Raw genomic sequence first — 13,410 nt, 5'->3', positions numbered from 1 at the left:
CACTGAAAGCAGGACGAACCCGCCAGCCGCCACGGAGAACAACCCCATCACTAAGGATGTTAATAGTGAAACCTAAAGAAGCATATTAGCCCAAGAAATGCCTGGTATTTCCTCTTTACCTCTTTATTTTTACTAATAATGCAGAACCCCCACCCCCAACCCACCCCCACAACACCTCCCGTTTTGTTTTCTCATTTTAGCTAATCTTTTTATTTACCTGCCTACCCTAATCTGGTAATGCTTATAGCAAAAATCATTGAGCTATAGTTGTTCTATTTACAAGTTTTAAAGTGTCGTACCAGGCCATTTAAGTTATTAGGATTTCTCTTACATTTAAAATAAGAGAAAGAAATTATTTTTAAATATGTCCAAGCATTGTGTGAGAATTCAAAACACCCTGCGAACCGAGTGAGCTTCTAGATTTCCCTGCTCCACGAGGTGCAACATGTGTATGCTCACACAATGGAGCCATCCTATCAAAAAGAAAACTGGACATTTCACATCTGTCCTTTCTAAAAGATAATCAGAATCCCAGGGATACAGATCCAGTCTGCTCCCTCCTGAAATTTTTGTTGTGTATTCTGGTGCATGCTTATAATGTGGTACATAGTAATATATAGTGGAAGCCTAAGGCTGCGAAACTGGTCCGTGCCTTCCTATCCCAAAACTTTAAGGTCTTCCAGGGTGCATGCTGTGAGCCCATTATTCAGTTGTAGCTTGTGCTGTTGTAAAGGTTGTTTTTTTCAGAGCAGTTAGGAGATCTTTTAAGCGTTGAAGTTCAGAGCTTGCAGGTTCTGACTCTGTCATGATGATGTTCAAAATTCTTGTATTTTCTTTTTTTAAAAGGTTGCTGAAATCTTTTATCTCCATTTCAAACATACTCCAGAAGAACTGTGTGGGTCTCACTTTTTCTATAATTATGTATACTGAAACATTTTTGTTTTATTATTAAATAAAAGAAAGTTGACATGTTGGTGTGTCCTGGGAATCCCGTCCACGCACTCAGGTCGCCAGTCAATATATATTACAAGAAAGTTATTTAAACTCACTCTATATTATCATTTATTAATTGAACCATTTCTTTTAAGATGTCTATTTTCTGTTTAAGGTGAATTATTTTTTGTTTTTCTGAAGGATCGGTAAGTGAAATCCCAAGTTTATTTATATAGCTTCTAGTGTACAAACAAGAAGTAAAATAATGATCTATCGATTGACAATCCGTACCGCAAAAACATTGACTATGGTCTTTTATTTTAAATCTATGAAAGTAAAATGGAAACCTTCCATGACATGTCAAAAGTTGAGTGAGATAGTAGGTTGAAGGAAAGAGGTCCGGCATCCTTGAAATTGTTGGGATCCATTGAAACAGTTCTTTCTCAAAACCCTGTTCACTCCATGTTATATTCCAGGCATCCCTTGCATGCACTATTAACTGCTTTTTAATATATTTCTTTGATTTTTTCATTGGGGTGTATAACCCGCGGCGACGAGCGTCCGACGCAAATTGGTCAGCTAGCTCATTTCCTAGTATACCAGAATGTCCCTTTACAAAATAACAAGTGACCCTACATTTAGTGTTTAATATTCCTATGTTGTGTTTTAAGTTACAAATTAACGGTTCTACAGTTGATACATTGGCTAGTGCCATAAGGGCAGATAGACTGTCGGTAAAGATATCACAATCTCGTTCTTCTCTTGTCAGTATTAAATATTTCACTCCCCTAATAAGCGCGACAACCTCCGCATCAAAGATGGTGGCATGCTTGGGCAGACAATATTTGCCTATTTTAACTATACTACCATTATGCTTCATTAAGACAAAGGCCGCTCCAACCAACCCTAAACATACAGACCCATCTGTATATAAATGAAGTACATTTTTTAGATGATTCATATGTTTGTGGATCATACCTATTAAATGATATTAAAGTTTTATTACTAGGATGAAAGTTCCATATGTCTACTGGGTATACTACTTCTTCTGGGGTTACCGTCCAACCATAAAGACCTCCATATTCAATGATATATTAATTGGAATAACGTTACATAACACTGGTAGGCTCACGTTGGGAACCGTATGATATGCCTGACATATCTTTAATAATGGTATACGTTGTACAGAAATAATTTTCCTCATCAAATGCGAGTTACCCTCCGTCCTCCACCAAACCGGAGCACCATATACTATGTATCTCTCTATTGATTTTAAATATATTTCTCGAAATTGTGTAGGGTTAATGCCCCAATTACATGCAGAAAAACGTGCAAGGTTCACTGTATGTTCTAAGACTTTCTTTTTGAGATACGTAACATGAGGAAGAAATGATAGATGGGAATCAAAAACCACACCTAGAATTTTTATTTCAGGTTTTATCTTTAGTTTATTTTGATTAAATTTAATTATTGGATTACGTTTAAGATATTTTGTTTCTTGAGCTATCAACATACAAAAACATTTATCATAGTTAAAATTAAGTTTCCTATCCTGGGCCCATCTGTGTAATAGCTTAAGGGTAGTATCTGCGCGAGTCTCAATTTCTCGACGGGATAAACCGTCAATTACGAGAATAACATCGTCCGCAAATGCCTGTATGTGCACGTATGGATGAAAAGTAATATTTAATAAGTCACTGATTAATATATTCCAGAGTAGAGGACTTAAAGGAGAACCCTGTGGACAACCTACTGAGACATCTTTATTAATTTGATGCTTATCCTGTGTAATATGGCTGACTATTCTGTTCTTAAAGAAAGAGTAAAGAAGATTATATAAATGACATGGACATTGATGCATTTGCAGAAAATGCAGAACAAACGGATAACATAGAGAGTCAAACGCCCCAGAAAAATCTAAGGAAATTAACAAAGATATTCTACCATTACTTTTCAAAGTTTGAAGATGTGAAACTAAATTATAAAGTGCTAGGGTTGAAGACTTATTATGAGTAAATCCAAACTGGTGTGGGTGGAGTAAATTATTTGTTGATATAAAATAATATATCCTTGAATACAGGAGCCTTTCCAACACTTTTCCAAAGATAGAGTTCAGGCATATTGGACGATAAGAAGAAGCTTCATTGGTTGGACGCCCAGGTTTATTCAACAAAACAACTTTTCCTATTTTCCAAACTTTGGGAAAATAGCCTACTTGAAGACAAGAATTGAACATTATGTGCATAAATGTATAGTGGTAATTCCATAGCTGTTTGACCATTGGAACCGTAAGTCTATCTGCACCAGGAGCCGTTCCAGTTCGAAGAGTTGATATTACTGTATCTATTTCTTGAAAGGTAAATTCTAGATCAGGAGGATTTAAATTAGGAATTGTTATACTATTTCTCAAGTTACTTAAGAGTAAGGTGTCGGTTGTTGTATCATCTAGATGATATAAAGAGTCTAAAATATATTTCACAGATTCAACATGTGAATCAGTATACAAGTTATTTTGTAAACATATTGGAGGTATTACAGTTTGCATTCTGAATTTCTTAAAAGCAAGCTTATATGGAATGCCAAATAGAGACGCTTTTGTGGCTTGGTAACAGAACCCTTGCCAAGAGGTTATTTTTGCAATTTCTATCATATCTTTATATTCTTTCCTGTAGTCTAAATATTGACATTTATAGAAAATTCTCATTTCTGAATTATAACAGCGTTGATATCTTCTTCTAAGAGCATTTACTTTTTGTCTTTTATAGTGTAGATCTTCTGACCACCAAGGGGTCGCATGACCGAAAACTTTAACATTCTTTTCACATATCTTTAACCAGCGTTCGAAACGGACATAAAAAAGAGTTAAAGTTTGCTCTATTTCTTTAGCAGAGGAGAAAGGAAAAATTGTATTATATAGCCAAACATCATTTCTGATAATCTCATAAAGTTTTGATAGACCCCTCGCTGTTAGTTTTCTAATCTTTGGTGCAACTGTACCAAAGAAACCAAAAGAGATGTATTTATGATCGCTTAGAGAATCTTTATCTGATACTTCCCGGTGTGTTATTTGAGAGACAAGTTCCCCCGATGTCAGCGAAAGATCTATCCAACTAGATCCATTCACTGTTTCAAAAGTAGCCTCTGTATGTTTATCATTAACAACAAATATATTGTGTAACAAAAAGAATTCACTTAGTTGTTCCCCCCTATCATCTGTAATATTGCCTCCCCACAATGTATTTTTTGCATTAAAGTCCCCAGTCATTATAATAGGATTATTTCTATGTAATCTTAGCAGACCATCTATTTCCATTAAAACTACATCAAAGTCGGAGAAAGGAGGAATATAAGTATTAATAATTAGAAAAACCTTGTCCTGATATGAGCACTTTATAGCAACTATGTTTGGGGTACTAGTATAGGAAATATTGTACATGTGTTATCTCTCACTATTACAGCACACTTTGCTAAATTAGAGGCAACGACTACATATTTTAATGGAATACCAACTACTTTCTGGTTCACCAAATACGGCTCCTGGATACAAACAATATTTGGGTTTACTTCATTACACATTTGTTCAAGTTGATTGGATGCAGCCTTCGATCTACCTAAATTAATTTGTAAAAATTCAAGCCTTGTTAACATTAAGGTACCCTGACACCATCCCCAATGCGGACCTGCCACCGCCCATGTAGTAATATCTTACCAAAACTGAAACATCCATATTTACAACTATATACAATACCATATTTACAACTATTTACAAGAAGACGCATCAGCATGGGGAGGTGTGATCTACAATGGATAGTTGGTACGGCCTTTAAGACGCGCCACCAGCAACGCCAGTGTACCACAACTGACGTTGCCGAATGCGTGGCGCGCGTCAACACGGCGCGCTGCACATGCCCGACATCTCATCGCACCTCCCTCAGTGATCTGGCACTGTCCGGCTGTGTGTGTTCCAGCACACAGCGGACACATCTCACTCTCCGACTCACAGTACTTCTTCGTGTGTCCGTATTGAGCACACTTCTGGCATTTGGGGACATAGAAATTTTCATGAATTAAACATGATGTCCACCCAAGATTAACTTTATTTTTGCCCTCGAGTTTTTTGTAGCCCTCAGGTGTCACGTCAAATATAAATGTAGAGTTTCCTGACTTTTCTTTGAAGGATGTTCGAAGAAAGAATTCATTAGGTTCCAATTGAACTTCTGGGTTCTGCGCCCTCAGAGTTGCGAGAAATTCAGCCGGCAAGATATCGGGATCAACTCCCGATACCCGAAATTGCGGCCTGCGCTTGGCTGGCTGACGCAGCACGAAAGCATCCTTGGTGTGAGGATGTTCCTCAATCGCGTCAGCCAGACGCTGCAGGCTCGCAAGTGACTGCGACTGGATCGCAACTCCGTTCCGGATCTCTTTCATTACAACTTCCCCCAGGCCAATCCTCTGCGGCTCAAAGTACTTTTTAAGCATGATCTTAATGTCATTGGATGGTGTGGGAGTCGGGTTAGCAAGATAAATGAGGAGTGCGTGCCCCTGACGAGCAGGCGGCACCGAGTAGATAGGGACAGTGGGAATCTCGTTAATCCATTCATGCGCGTCACTAATTAGATGACGAGGCATTTGGCTATTTTTTTTTTTGTTTCTCCAAGAGTGCAGCAGGAACCCCGAGGCCAAACGAGGCCAAGAGGCTCCCCGCCCAGAGATGTTAAATAGGACGGGGGTCCAAGAGAGGGGGGAAGGGCGAAGACAAACCCAACCCCCCGCAACAAGGCCGTGGAAGGCCTCAGGGTGGTCTTTCCCCGGAACCTAGTGAAGAAGCTTAGGATTGTCACTCTGAGGTGACTGGGCAGAGGGACCCGAAAAATCCCGTGCTCCTAGGAACACGGGTAGAGCCCGGCCGTTGCACAGGGCGCAAGCAAGGGGACAAAGGCCCTCACCGATTGTCCTAGTACTGGACTTGCATAGGCCTCAGCCAGGCGGCCATCCAGTCTGGGGCAGTTATGGCGTCATACGGGCAGACGGCCCGTATGACGTCATAGTTACTCCCGCCGTTTACCCGCGCTTTGATGAATCTCTTCACGTTGACATTCAGAGCACTGGGCATAAATCACATTGCGTCAACACCGACCAGCGGCCATCGCAATGCTTTGTTTTAATTAGACAGTCGGATTCCCCCGGTCCGTGCCAGTTCTGAGTTGACTGTTTTTTGCCGGCCGAAGCATAGCACTTTGGGCACGAAGCCCTCAGACGCCGCGCAGCTGAGGCTTTCCACAGGAAGGTCCCGACGCTGGTCCGGGCTTGGCCGCGCCGCGTGAACGGCGAGCCCCGCCCAGTCCCGGTGCAGTGCCGTTCCTGCTTCAGGTCCCCAGCCCGACCGGCTCAGTCCTCAGAGCCAATCCTTATCCCAAGGTTACGGATCCGTTTTGCCGACTTCCCTTACCTACATTGGTCCATCGACTAGAGGCTGTTCACCTTGGAGACCTGCTGCGGATGTGGGTACGGTCCGGCACGAAAATCACACTCCCTCACTCGGATTTTCAAGGGCCGACGCGAGCGCACCGGACAGCGCAAGAACCGCACTGCTCTACGGAGCCACCATCCCTATCTCGGGGCGAACCCATTCCAGGGACTGGATCTCCTTACAGAGAAAATAAAACTCTTCCCGGGGCTCGCATCGGCGTCTCCGAGCTGGTTTGCGTTACCGCACTGGGCCCCGAAGGACCAATCTCCGTGTCCGGGTTCGGGATTATTAACCCGATTCCCTTTCGGTCACTGCGGGGCTCTCTCCACTGCAAAAAAGTGCTCCCGCTTCGGAAAGAACTTCTCCTTTCCCTTAGGACCGACTGACCCATGTTCAACTGCTGTTCACATGGAACCCTTCTCCACTTCAGACCTCAAGGTTCTCACTTGAGTATTTGCTACTACCACCAAGATCTGCACCAGCGGCGGCTCCAGGCGGGCTTACGCCCGACACCTTCAACGCTCACCGCAGCGGCCCTCCTACTCGCTGCAGCTTAGCACCCCCTTGTTTGCGTGCATCTGCCGGCAGCGGCCGGGGATAGGCTCGACACTAGAGCGCCATCCATTTTCGGGGCTAGTTGCTTCGGCAGGTGAGTTGTTACACACTCCTTAGCGGGTTCCGACTTCCATGGCCACCGTCCTGCTGTCTTAAGCAACCAACACCCTTCATGGGATCTCATGAGCGTCCCGCATCGGGCGCCTTACCCCGGCGTTTGGTTCATCCCACAGCGCCAGTTCTGCTTACCAAAAGTGGCCCACTTGGCACTCTCATCGCTTCCGGAGGCCTCAGACCAGAAGGCCTCCGACACACCCATTGAAAGTTTGAGAATAGGTTGAGGTCGTTTCGACCCCAATGCCTCTAATCATTCGCTTTACCAGGTGTGACTGGTCTCGGCAACAAGCGCCAGCTATCCTGAGGGAAACTTCGGAGGGAACCAGCTACTAGATGGTTCGATTAGTCTTTCGCCCCTATACCTGGGTCGGACGATCGATTTGCACGTCAGAAGAGCTTCGGACCTCCACCAGAGTTTCCTCTGGCCTAGTCCTGCCCGGGCATAGTTCACCATCTTTCGGGTGCCAACGTGTGCGCTCTAGTGCCGCCCCCACGACGTGAGCGTGTGGGGCGGGCCGTTGCTGCTCCCTTCATCGGACCCCTGGGCGGCCCGGGATCGCAACTCGGCACGGCACGAGGCCGCGCCTTCACGTTTCATTGCGCCTCTGGGTTTTGAGGGACCCATTGACTCGCGCACATGTTAGACTCCTTGGTCCGTGTTTCAAGACGGGTCGGGTGGGTTACCGACCTACTCGCCGCCAACCATGACGACCCTCCGCGGAAAGAACCCGCCTCGCCGGTTCCGAGCCCCAAACACCGAACGTCAGGAGAATACCTGGCGTAAGGCAGGCGACCCGTTGACCCAGCCGGGTTTCCCGCTCCGCATTCCGGAGGGCATCGTTTCGGGCCTCCCCGAAGGGAGTAGCCCATGAGGCCTGGGCAGGGTGACGTACTCGATTACCGGCCAGGTATAACTCCCACGACAGCCAAACAAGGGCCGTCGCCGGTCACCTCCAGCGGCCGGACTCAAAGTCGTTCTTGAAAGGGTTACCCGTGCCCGTCGCGGCGTCCTACCGACGGTGGAAAATGCGTTCCGGAGTGCGCGGCACCGCGCGGGCAGCCGGAACGGGCCCCCACAAGGAGAGCCCGTAAACCAAGACGCTGACACCGCTCCACGTCACAGCGAAACTGAATCCCACCGCCCTCGAGCTTCGAGGGCCCACCCGTTTTACTCTAAGCGGTTTCACGTACTCTTGAACTCTCTCTTCAAAGTTCTTTTCAACTTTCCCTAACGGTACTTGTGAACTATCGGTCTCTCGGACGTATTTAGCCTTAGATGGAGTTTACCACCCAATTAGGGCTGCACTCTCAAGCAACCCGACTCACGGGAGGTTCCATCCCGAGAGAGCAGTGGCGGAGACGGGCCTGGCACCCACTCTGGGTCAAGCCCCTGTCAGGGGGACTTGCACCACCGCAAAACTCTCGGGAACGTTACCTCCCATACACCACATTTCCCGATCGCCGGCAAGGACGAGGGATTCGGTGCTGGGCTAGGTCCCGTTTCGCTCGCCGCTACTAAGAGAATCCCTGTTGGTTTCTTTTCCTCCGCTTAGTGATATGCTTAAATTCAGCGGGTTGTCTCGCCTGATGTGAGGTCGACAATCTTTTTTTTATTTTGTGCGCTTTCCAACAAAAACTTCGCCTCCTTACCACATGTCAAAAACACAAAAGGATAGCGAACTAACAGTTGTTGTACACACGCTTTGCATCGCTTTCGATTCGACAAAAAAGAAAGCGCGCAATCCAACGGCATTCCCCTACTGGATGGCTCCAGTATTCATCGGGGACGCGAAGGTCTTAGACTGACGGAAGGCTACGACGCAAAAAACTTTCCTCCCAGAAGCGTTTTTCTTTTTTTTGTGCAAATCAACGCCACGAGATTTACATTTGCCGACGCCGCGTTTCAACGCGCCAACGCCAACTCCGTCCCACGGTTTTTCCACTCGAACAACATCCACGCCAAAGAAAACAGAATCGATCGAAAAGAAACCGTCTCAAATCTCCGTTTCTAACGCACCGACGTCACAGCGCCGTTCAACGTGCGAAAGATTTTTTTGGTACGGGATTTTCCACAAACGGTATCCATCGAGTTTCGTTTTCCCATGCAGTGTTCGATAAAAACTCGTAGGAGGAGGAGGACTGGTTAAGCGCACGCGTGCAATCGCACCACTCGTGCATTTGCTCAAAGAAAACGCAACGCAAGAAAGCATAAAACTGCGTGCTGCCCACGATCCGACACAGTCAAAACGAGGTAGAAAACAAATTCTCCTCTCTTGATATATGATCCGACCCTCACACAGACGAAGCCACGGGAAGGCCCGAGGCCGCAATGTGCGTTCAAAGAGTAAGTGCTCAGTGTGTCCTGCAATTCACACCAAGTCTCGCAGCTGGCTGCGTTCTTCATCGACCCGAGAACCGAGTGATCCACCGCTTAGAGTCGTGTTTTTGGATTTTTCAATCAGTACGACAAAACACAAGTTGTTGTTTTTTTTTCGCGCCCGGCACATCCCATGCCATCTCGAAAGCGCAAAAAAAAGCTTCTTCTCAAACGCCTCTTCGTTAATCAAAACAAAAGGGCGATCCTCGAGAAGAGACGAAAAAGGGGGCGATGCGCCTTTTGTAACCCGCGGATTGTCCCGGTGCACTTGAAATCTCCTCTCAATCGAGGCAGCAGAGGGCTCCCGCTGGGCGCATCATCGAAAGGAACGGAGGCCACCCAAAGAAAAAGGCACAACCGAACCACAGTTTTTTTTTTTTTTTTTGTGCCGTCCCGACGGCATCCAAGCTTGGTCGGGATCGGCGCCAGATAAGTTCGCACATCGAGTCCATTCCCCGTACAAGAGGAAGAAGACAAAACGATGCCAAATAACATCCGGTAATGATCCTTCCGCAGGTTCACCTACGGAAACCTTGTTACGACTTTTACTTCCTCTAAATGATCAAGTTTGGTCATCTTTCCAACACACCGGCGCAACCGAAAGGCCGCTCCGGGTATCGGTCCGAAGACCTCACTAAATCATTCAATCGGTAGTAGCGACGGGCGGTGTGTACAAAGGGCAGGGACGTAATCAACGCGAGCTTATGACTCGCGCTTACTGGGAATTCCTCGTTCAAGGGGAACAATTGCAAGCCCCTATCCCAATCACGAAGGAGGTTCCACGGGTTACCCAGTCTTTACAGACAGGGATAAAAACACGCTGCTTCCTTTAGTGTAGCGCGCGTGCGGCCCCGGACATCTAAGGGCATCACAGACCTGTTATTGCTCTGTTTTGTGCGGCTAGGAGCCGCTTGTCCCTCTAAGAAGGGTGCAAGGTGCAGAGAACCACGCACCTATTTAATAGGCTAGAGTCTCGTTCGTTATCGGAATTAACCAGACAAATCGCTCCACCAACTAAGAACGGCCATGCACCACCATCCACCGAATCAAGAAAGAGCTCTCAATCTGTCAATCCTCCCAGTGTCCGGACCGGGTAAGTTTTCCCGTGTTGAGTCAAATTAAGCCGCAGGCTCCACTCCTGGTGGTGCCCTTCCGTCAATTCCTTTAAGTTTCAGCTTTGCAACCATACTTCCCCCGGAACCCAAATACTTTGGTTTCCCGGAAGCTGCCCGCCGAGTCATTTGAGTAACTCAGGCGGATCGCTGGTTGGCATCGTTTATGGTTAGAACTAGGGCGGTATCTGATCGCCTTCGAACCTCTAACTTTCGTTCTTGATCAATGAAAACATTCTTGGCAAATGCTTTCGCAGTAGTTCGTCTTGCGACGGTCCAAGAATTTCACCTCTAGCGCCGCAATACGAATGCCCCCGTCTGTCCCTCTTAATCATTATCCTGTATTCCAAAAACCAACAGAACAGAAACAGGATCTTGTTCTATTATTCCATGCACTGTTATTCAGGCGAATCGCCTGCGTTGAGCACTCTAATTTTTTCAAAGTAAACGCGCCGGCCAAAGCAAGGCACCTGATGAAGGGAACCAAGCCACGACAGGCATGATGTTCAGCACGGGCCGTAACGTGGTGTCCACGCACTTCCCGCCTGTAACTGAGATCCAACTACGAGCTTTTTAACCGCAGCAACTTTAGTATACGCTATTGGAGCTGGAATTACCGCGGCTGCTGGCACCAGACTTGCCCTCCAATGGATCCTCGTTAAAGGATTTAGAGTGTACTCATTTCAATTACGGGGCCTCAAAAGAGTCCCGTATTGTTATTTTTCGTCACTACCTCCCCGTGCCGGGAGTGGGTAATTTGCGCGCCTGCTGCCTTCCTTGGATGTGGTAGCCGTTTCTCAGGCTCCCTCTCCGGAATCGAACCCTGATTCTCCGTTACCCGTAACAACCATGGTAGGCGCATAACCTACCATCGACAGTTGATAAGGCAGACACTTGAAAGAAACGTCGCCGGCTCGTGGCCGTGCGATCAGCACAAAGTTATCCAGAGTCACCACACAAAACGGACCGAAGCCCGATTGATCTTGGTCTAATAAAAGCACCCGTCGCCCCGAGGGGCTTCGGGCTCACTGCATGTATTAGCTCTAGAATTGCCACAGTTATCCAAGTAGGAAGAAACGATCTAAGGAACCATAACTGATTTAATGAGCCATTCGCGGTTTCGCCTTGTTTCGGCATCTACTTAGACATGCATGGCTTAATCTTTGAGACAAGCATATGACTACTGCCAGGATCAACCAGGTAATCTTTTCGTGGTGGGTCGCCCAAAACCCTACCAACGCGCGGACGCGGGGCCACCGTCAGGCGCCCCTTACGAACCGCAAACACACACAACGCTTAGGAATTACTTCCAAATCCAAGAAGAAATGAAGCACGTTCGAGCGCGCAGCCGGAATATACCCGACCGAGGTCGGTACCGACGCGGCAAGAAGCGCATAAATTTCTTTCTCGTCGTAGCAACAGAAAGTCGTACGCCAAAAAAATCATTGACGACGCCTTCGCAGCGTTGCCGAGCTTTCAGGTCCCGTGAGGACGCGAGGACGCACCCCGGCCTTCGGTCAGAACGCACTCGTCATTTCACACCGTTCGGTTAGCGCGGACGCTCCGAAACACCCTCCTCTCGCATTCGTTTTCAAGACACAGGTGCACCTGAGAACCGACCCCAACGGCAGACGCCAGAGATCGCAGGTATCTTGCTATAACGACCATGCGGCGGAGGCAGCGGCCGAGACGGCGACGAAAGGCGTCGGCGACGTCGTCAGACGACGCTCGCACCAATCGAACGCTCGACAGACCCCACCTCCACATAATAGCACCGATAAGTATAAAGATCCTTCAAGAGCATTCTGTACATAGTTTGTGGTTATCAGTTTCGGTGACTGACTGACTGACTTACTGACTTACTGTCTCTCACTTATGTGGCTCCTCGTTATTCAGTATCATTTATTTGTCCTTCTTTCTTTCTTATTTTTTCCCCTCTCTCTCTCCTTAGATATATATATATATATATATATATATATATATATATATATATATATATATATATATATATATATGTATGTATGTTTGTGTGTATATATATATATATAAATGTTCTTTTTTTCCTGTCTGCCTCTATGTATACATACATACGTACATACATCCTACCCCTATAAAAAAAATTATTTCTCGCTTTTTATTAAAAACGTGCTGACCCCTGCTTGACTCTGATTACTTCTTTTCGACTTTCAGTTCATGTTAACATGGTCAACAGAAAGTTTATCGACTTTGTTATTACAAAGTAAACCAATATTTACACGGGGCGTTTCATGCGTTTTGAATTGTGTCAGAGCCGAACAATGAGCGCTATAGTAAGTGAGATTGTCACTGCTTTTAATCCGAATGCTCGCGGTATCGCGCGTGTTTACGGCAGGCTTCATAATAGGCAATTTTCTTTCTTTACACTACTCTTCTTTGCTCACTTCATTGTTTCTACCATTGGTTTCGTTTGGAAGGCCCCGCCACTTAGTTTCCGACAAAGTCCTCTCAAGGAACGAAGTGAGAAGCACGGGATTAACAAAAGAAAAAGATGCGTGTTTTCTAGCGGTTACCCGTGTCGCTTTGTGACACGGGCTTTCTGGCGCTTTCAACTGGGCGAGAGCCGAACAATTTACCCTACTGCACTTGCGACGGGCAGCGCTTTCAAACGGAATACTGGAAATCTCGCTTACTCTTCTGGCAAGTTTGATAGGAGACAAATATTATTCTTTTCACGCGAATTGTTCGCTCTATTTCTAATATCTCTTCCGTGTCCTTGGCATGGAACGCCCGCTTCGTCTCCCACAAAGTACCTCCGAGGAATCAAGTGCAAATCACGCGACTTTAAAATGTGCGTGTTTTCTAGCGGT

The 13,410-nt window shown here is 46.2% G+C and overlaps 2 non-coding genes and 1 pseudogene across 2 annotated transcripts; all 3 read right to left on the bottom strand.

Annotated features, from left to right (window-relative positions):
* The window catches only part of LOC120850382, a 10,709-nt pseudogene extending 2,036 nt beyond the window's left edge, over positions 1-8,673 (bottom strand).
* A 688-nt stretch (positions 8,674-9,361) lies between these two features.
* LOC120850384 lies at positions 9,362-9,514 on the bottom strand. The gene has a single exon (XR_005718132.1). It is a non-coding gene; the product is annotated as a 5.8S ribosomal RNA (ribosomal RNA).
* Positions 9,515-9,951: 437 nt separating this feature from the next.
* Positions 9,952-11,767, bottom strand: LOC120850377. Its single transcript, XR_005718126.1, has one exon. It is a non-coding gene; the product is annotated as a small subunit ribosomal RNA (ribosomal RNA).
* Between the last annotated feature and the right edge of the window lie 1,643 nt (positions 11,768-13,410).

This window comes from Ixodes scapularis, unplaced genomic scaffold (assembly GCF_016920785.2).
Source record: "Ixodes scapularis isolate PalLabHiFi unplaced genomic scaffold, ASM1692078v2 ptg000317l_1__unscaffolded, whole genome shotgun sequence".
Lineage (NCBI taxonomy): Eukaryota > Metazoa > Arthropoda > Arachnida > Ixodida > Ixodidae > Ixodes > Ixodes scapularis.
This window is presented reverse-complemented; position numbering and strand designations above follow the sequence as displayed.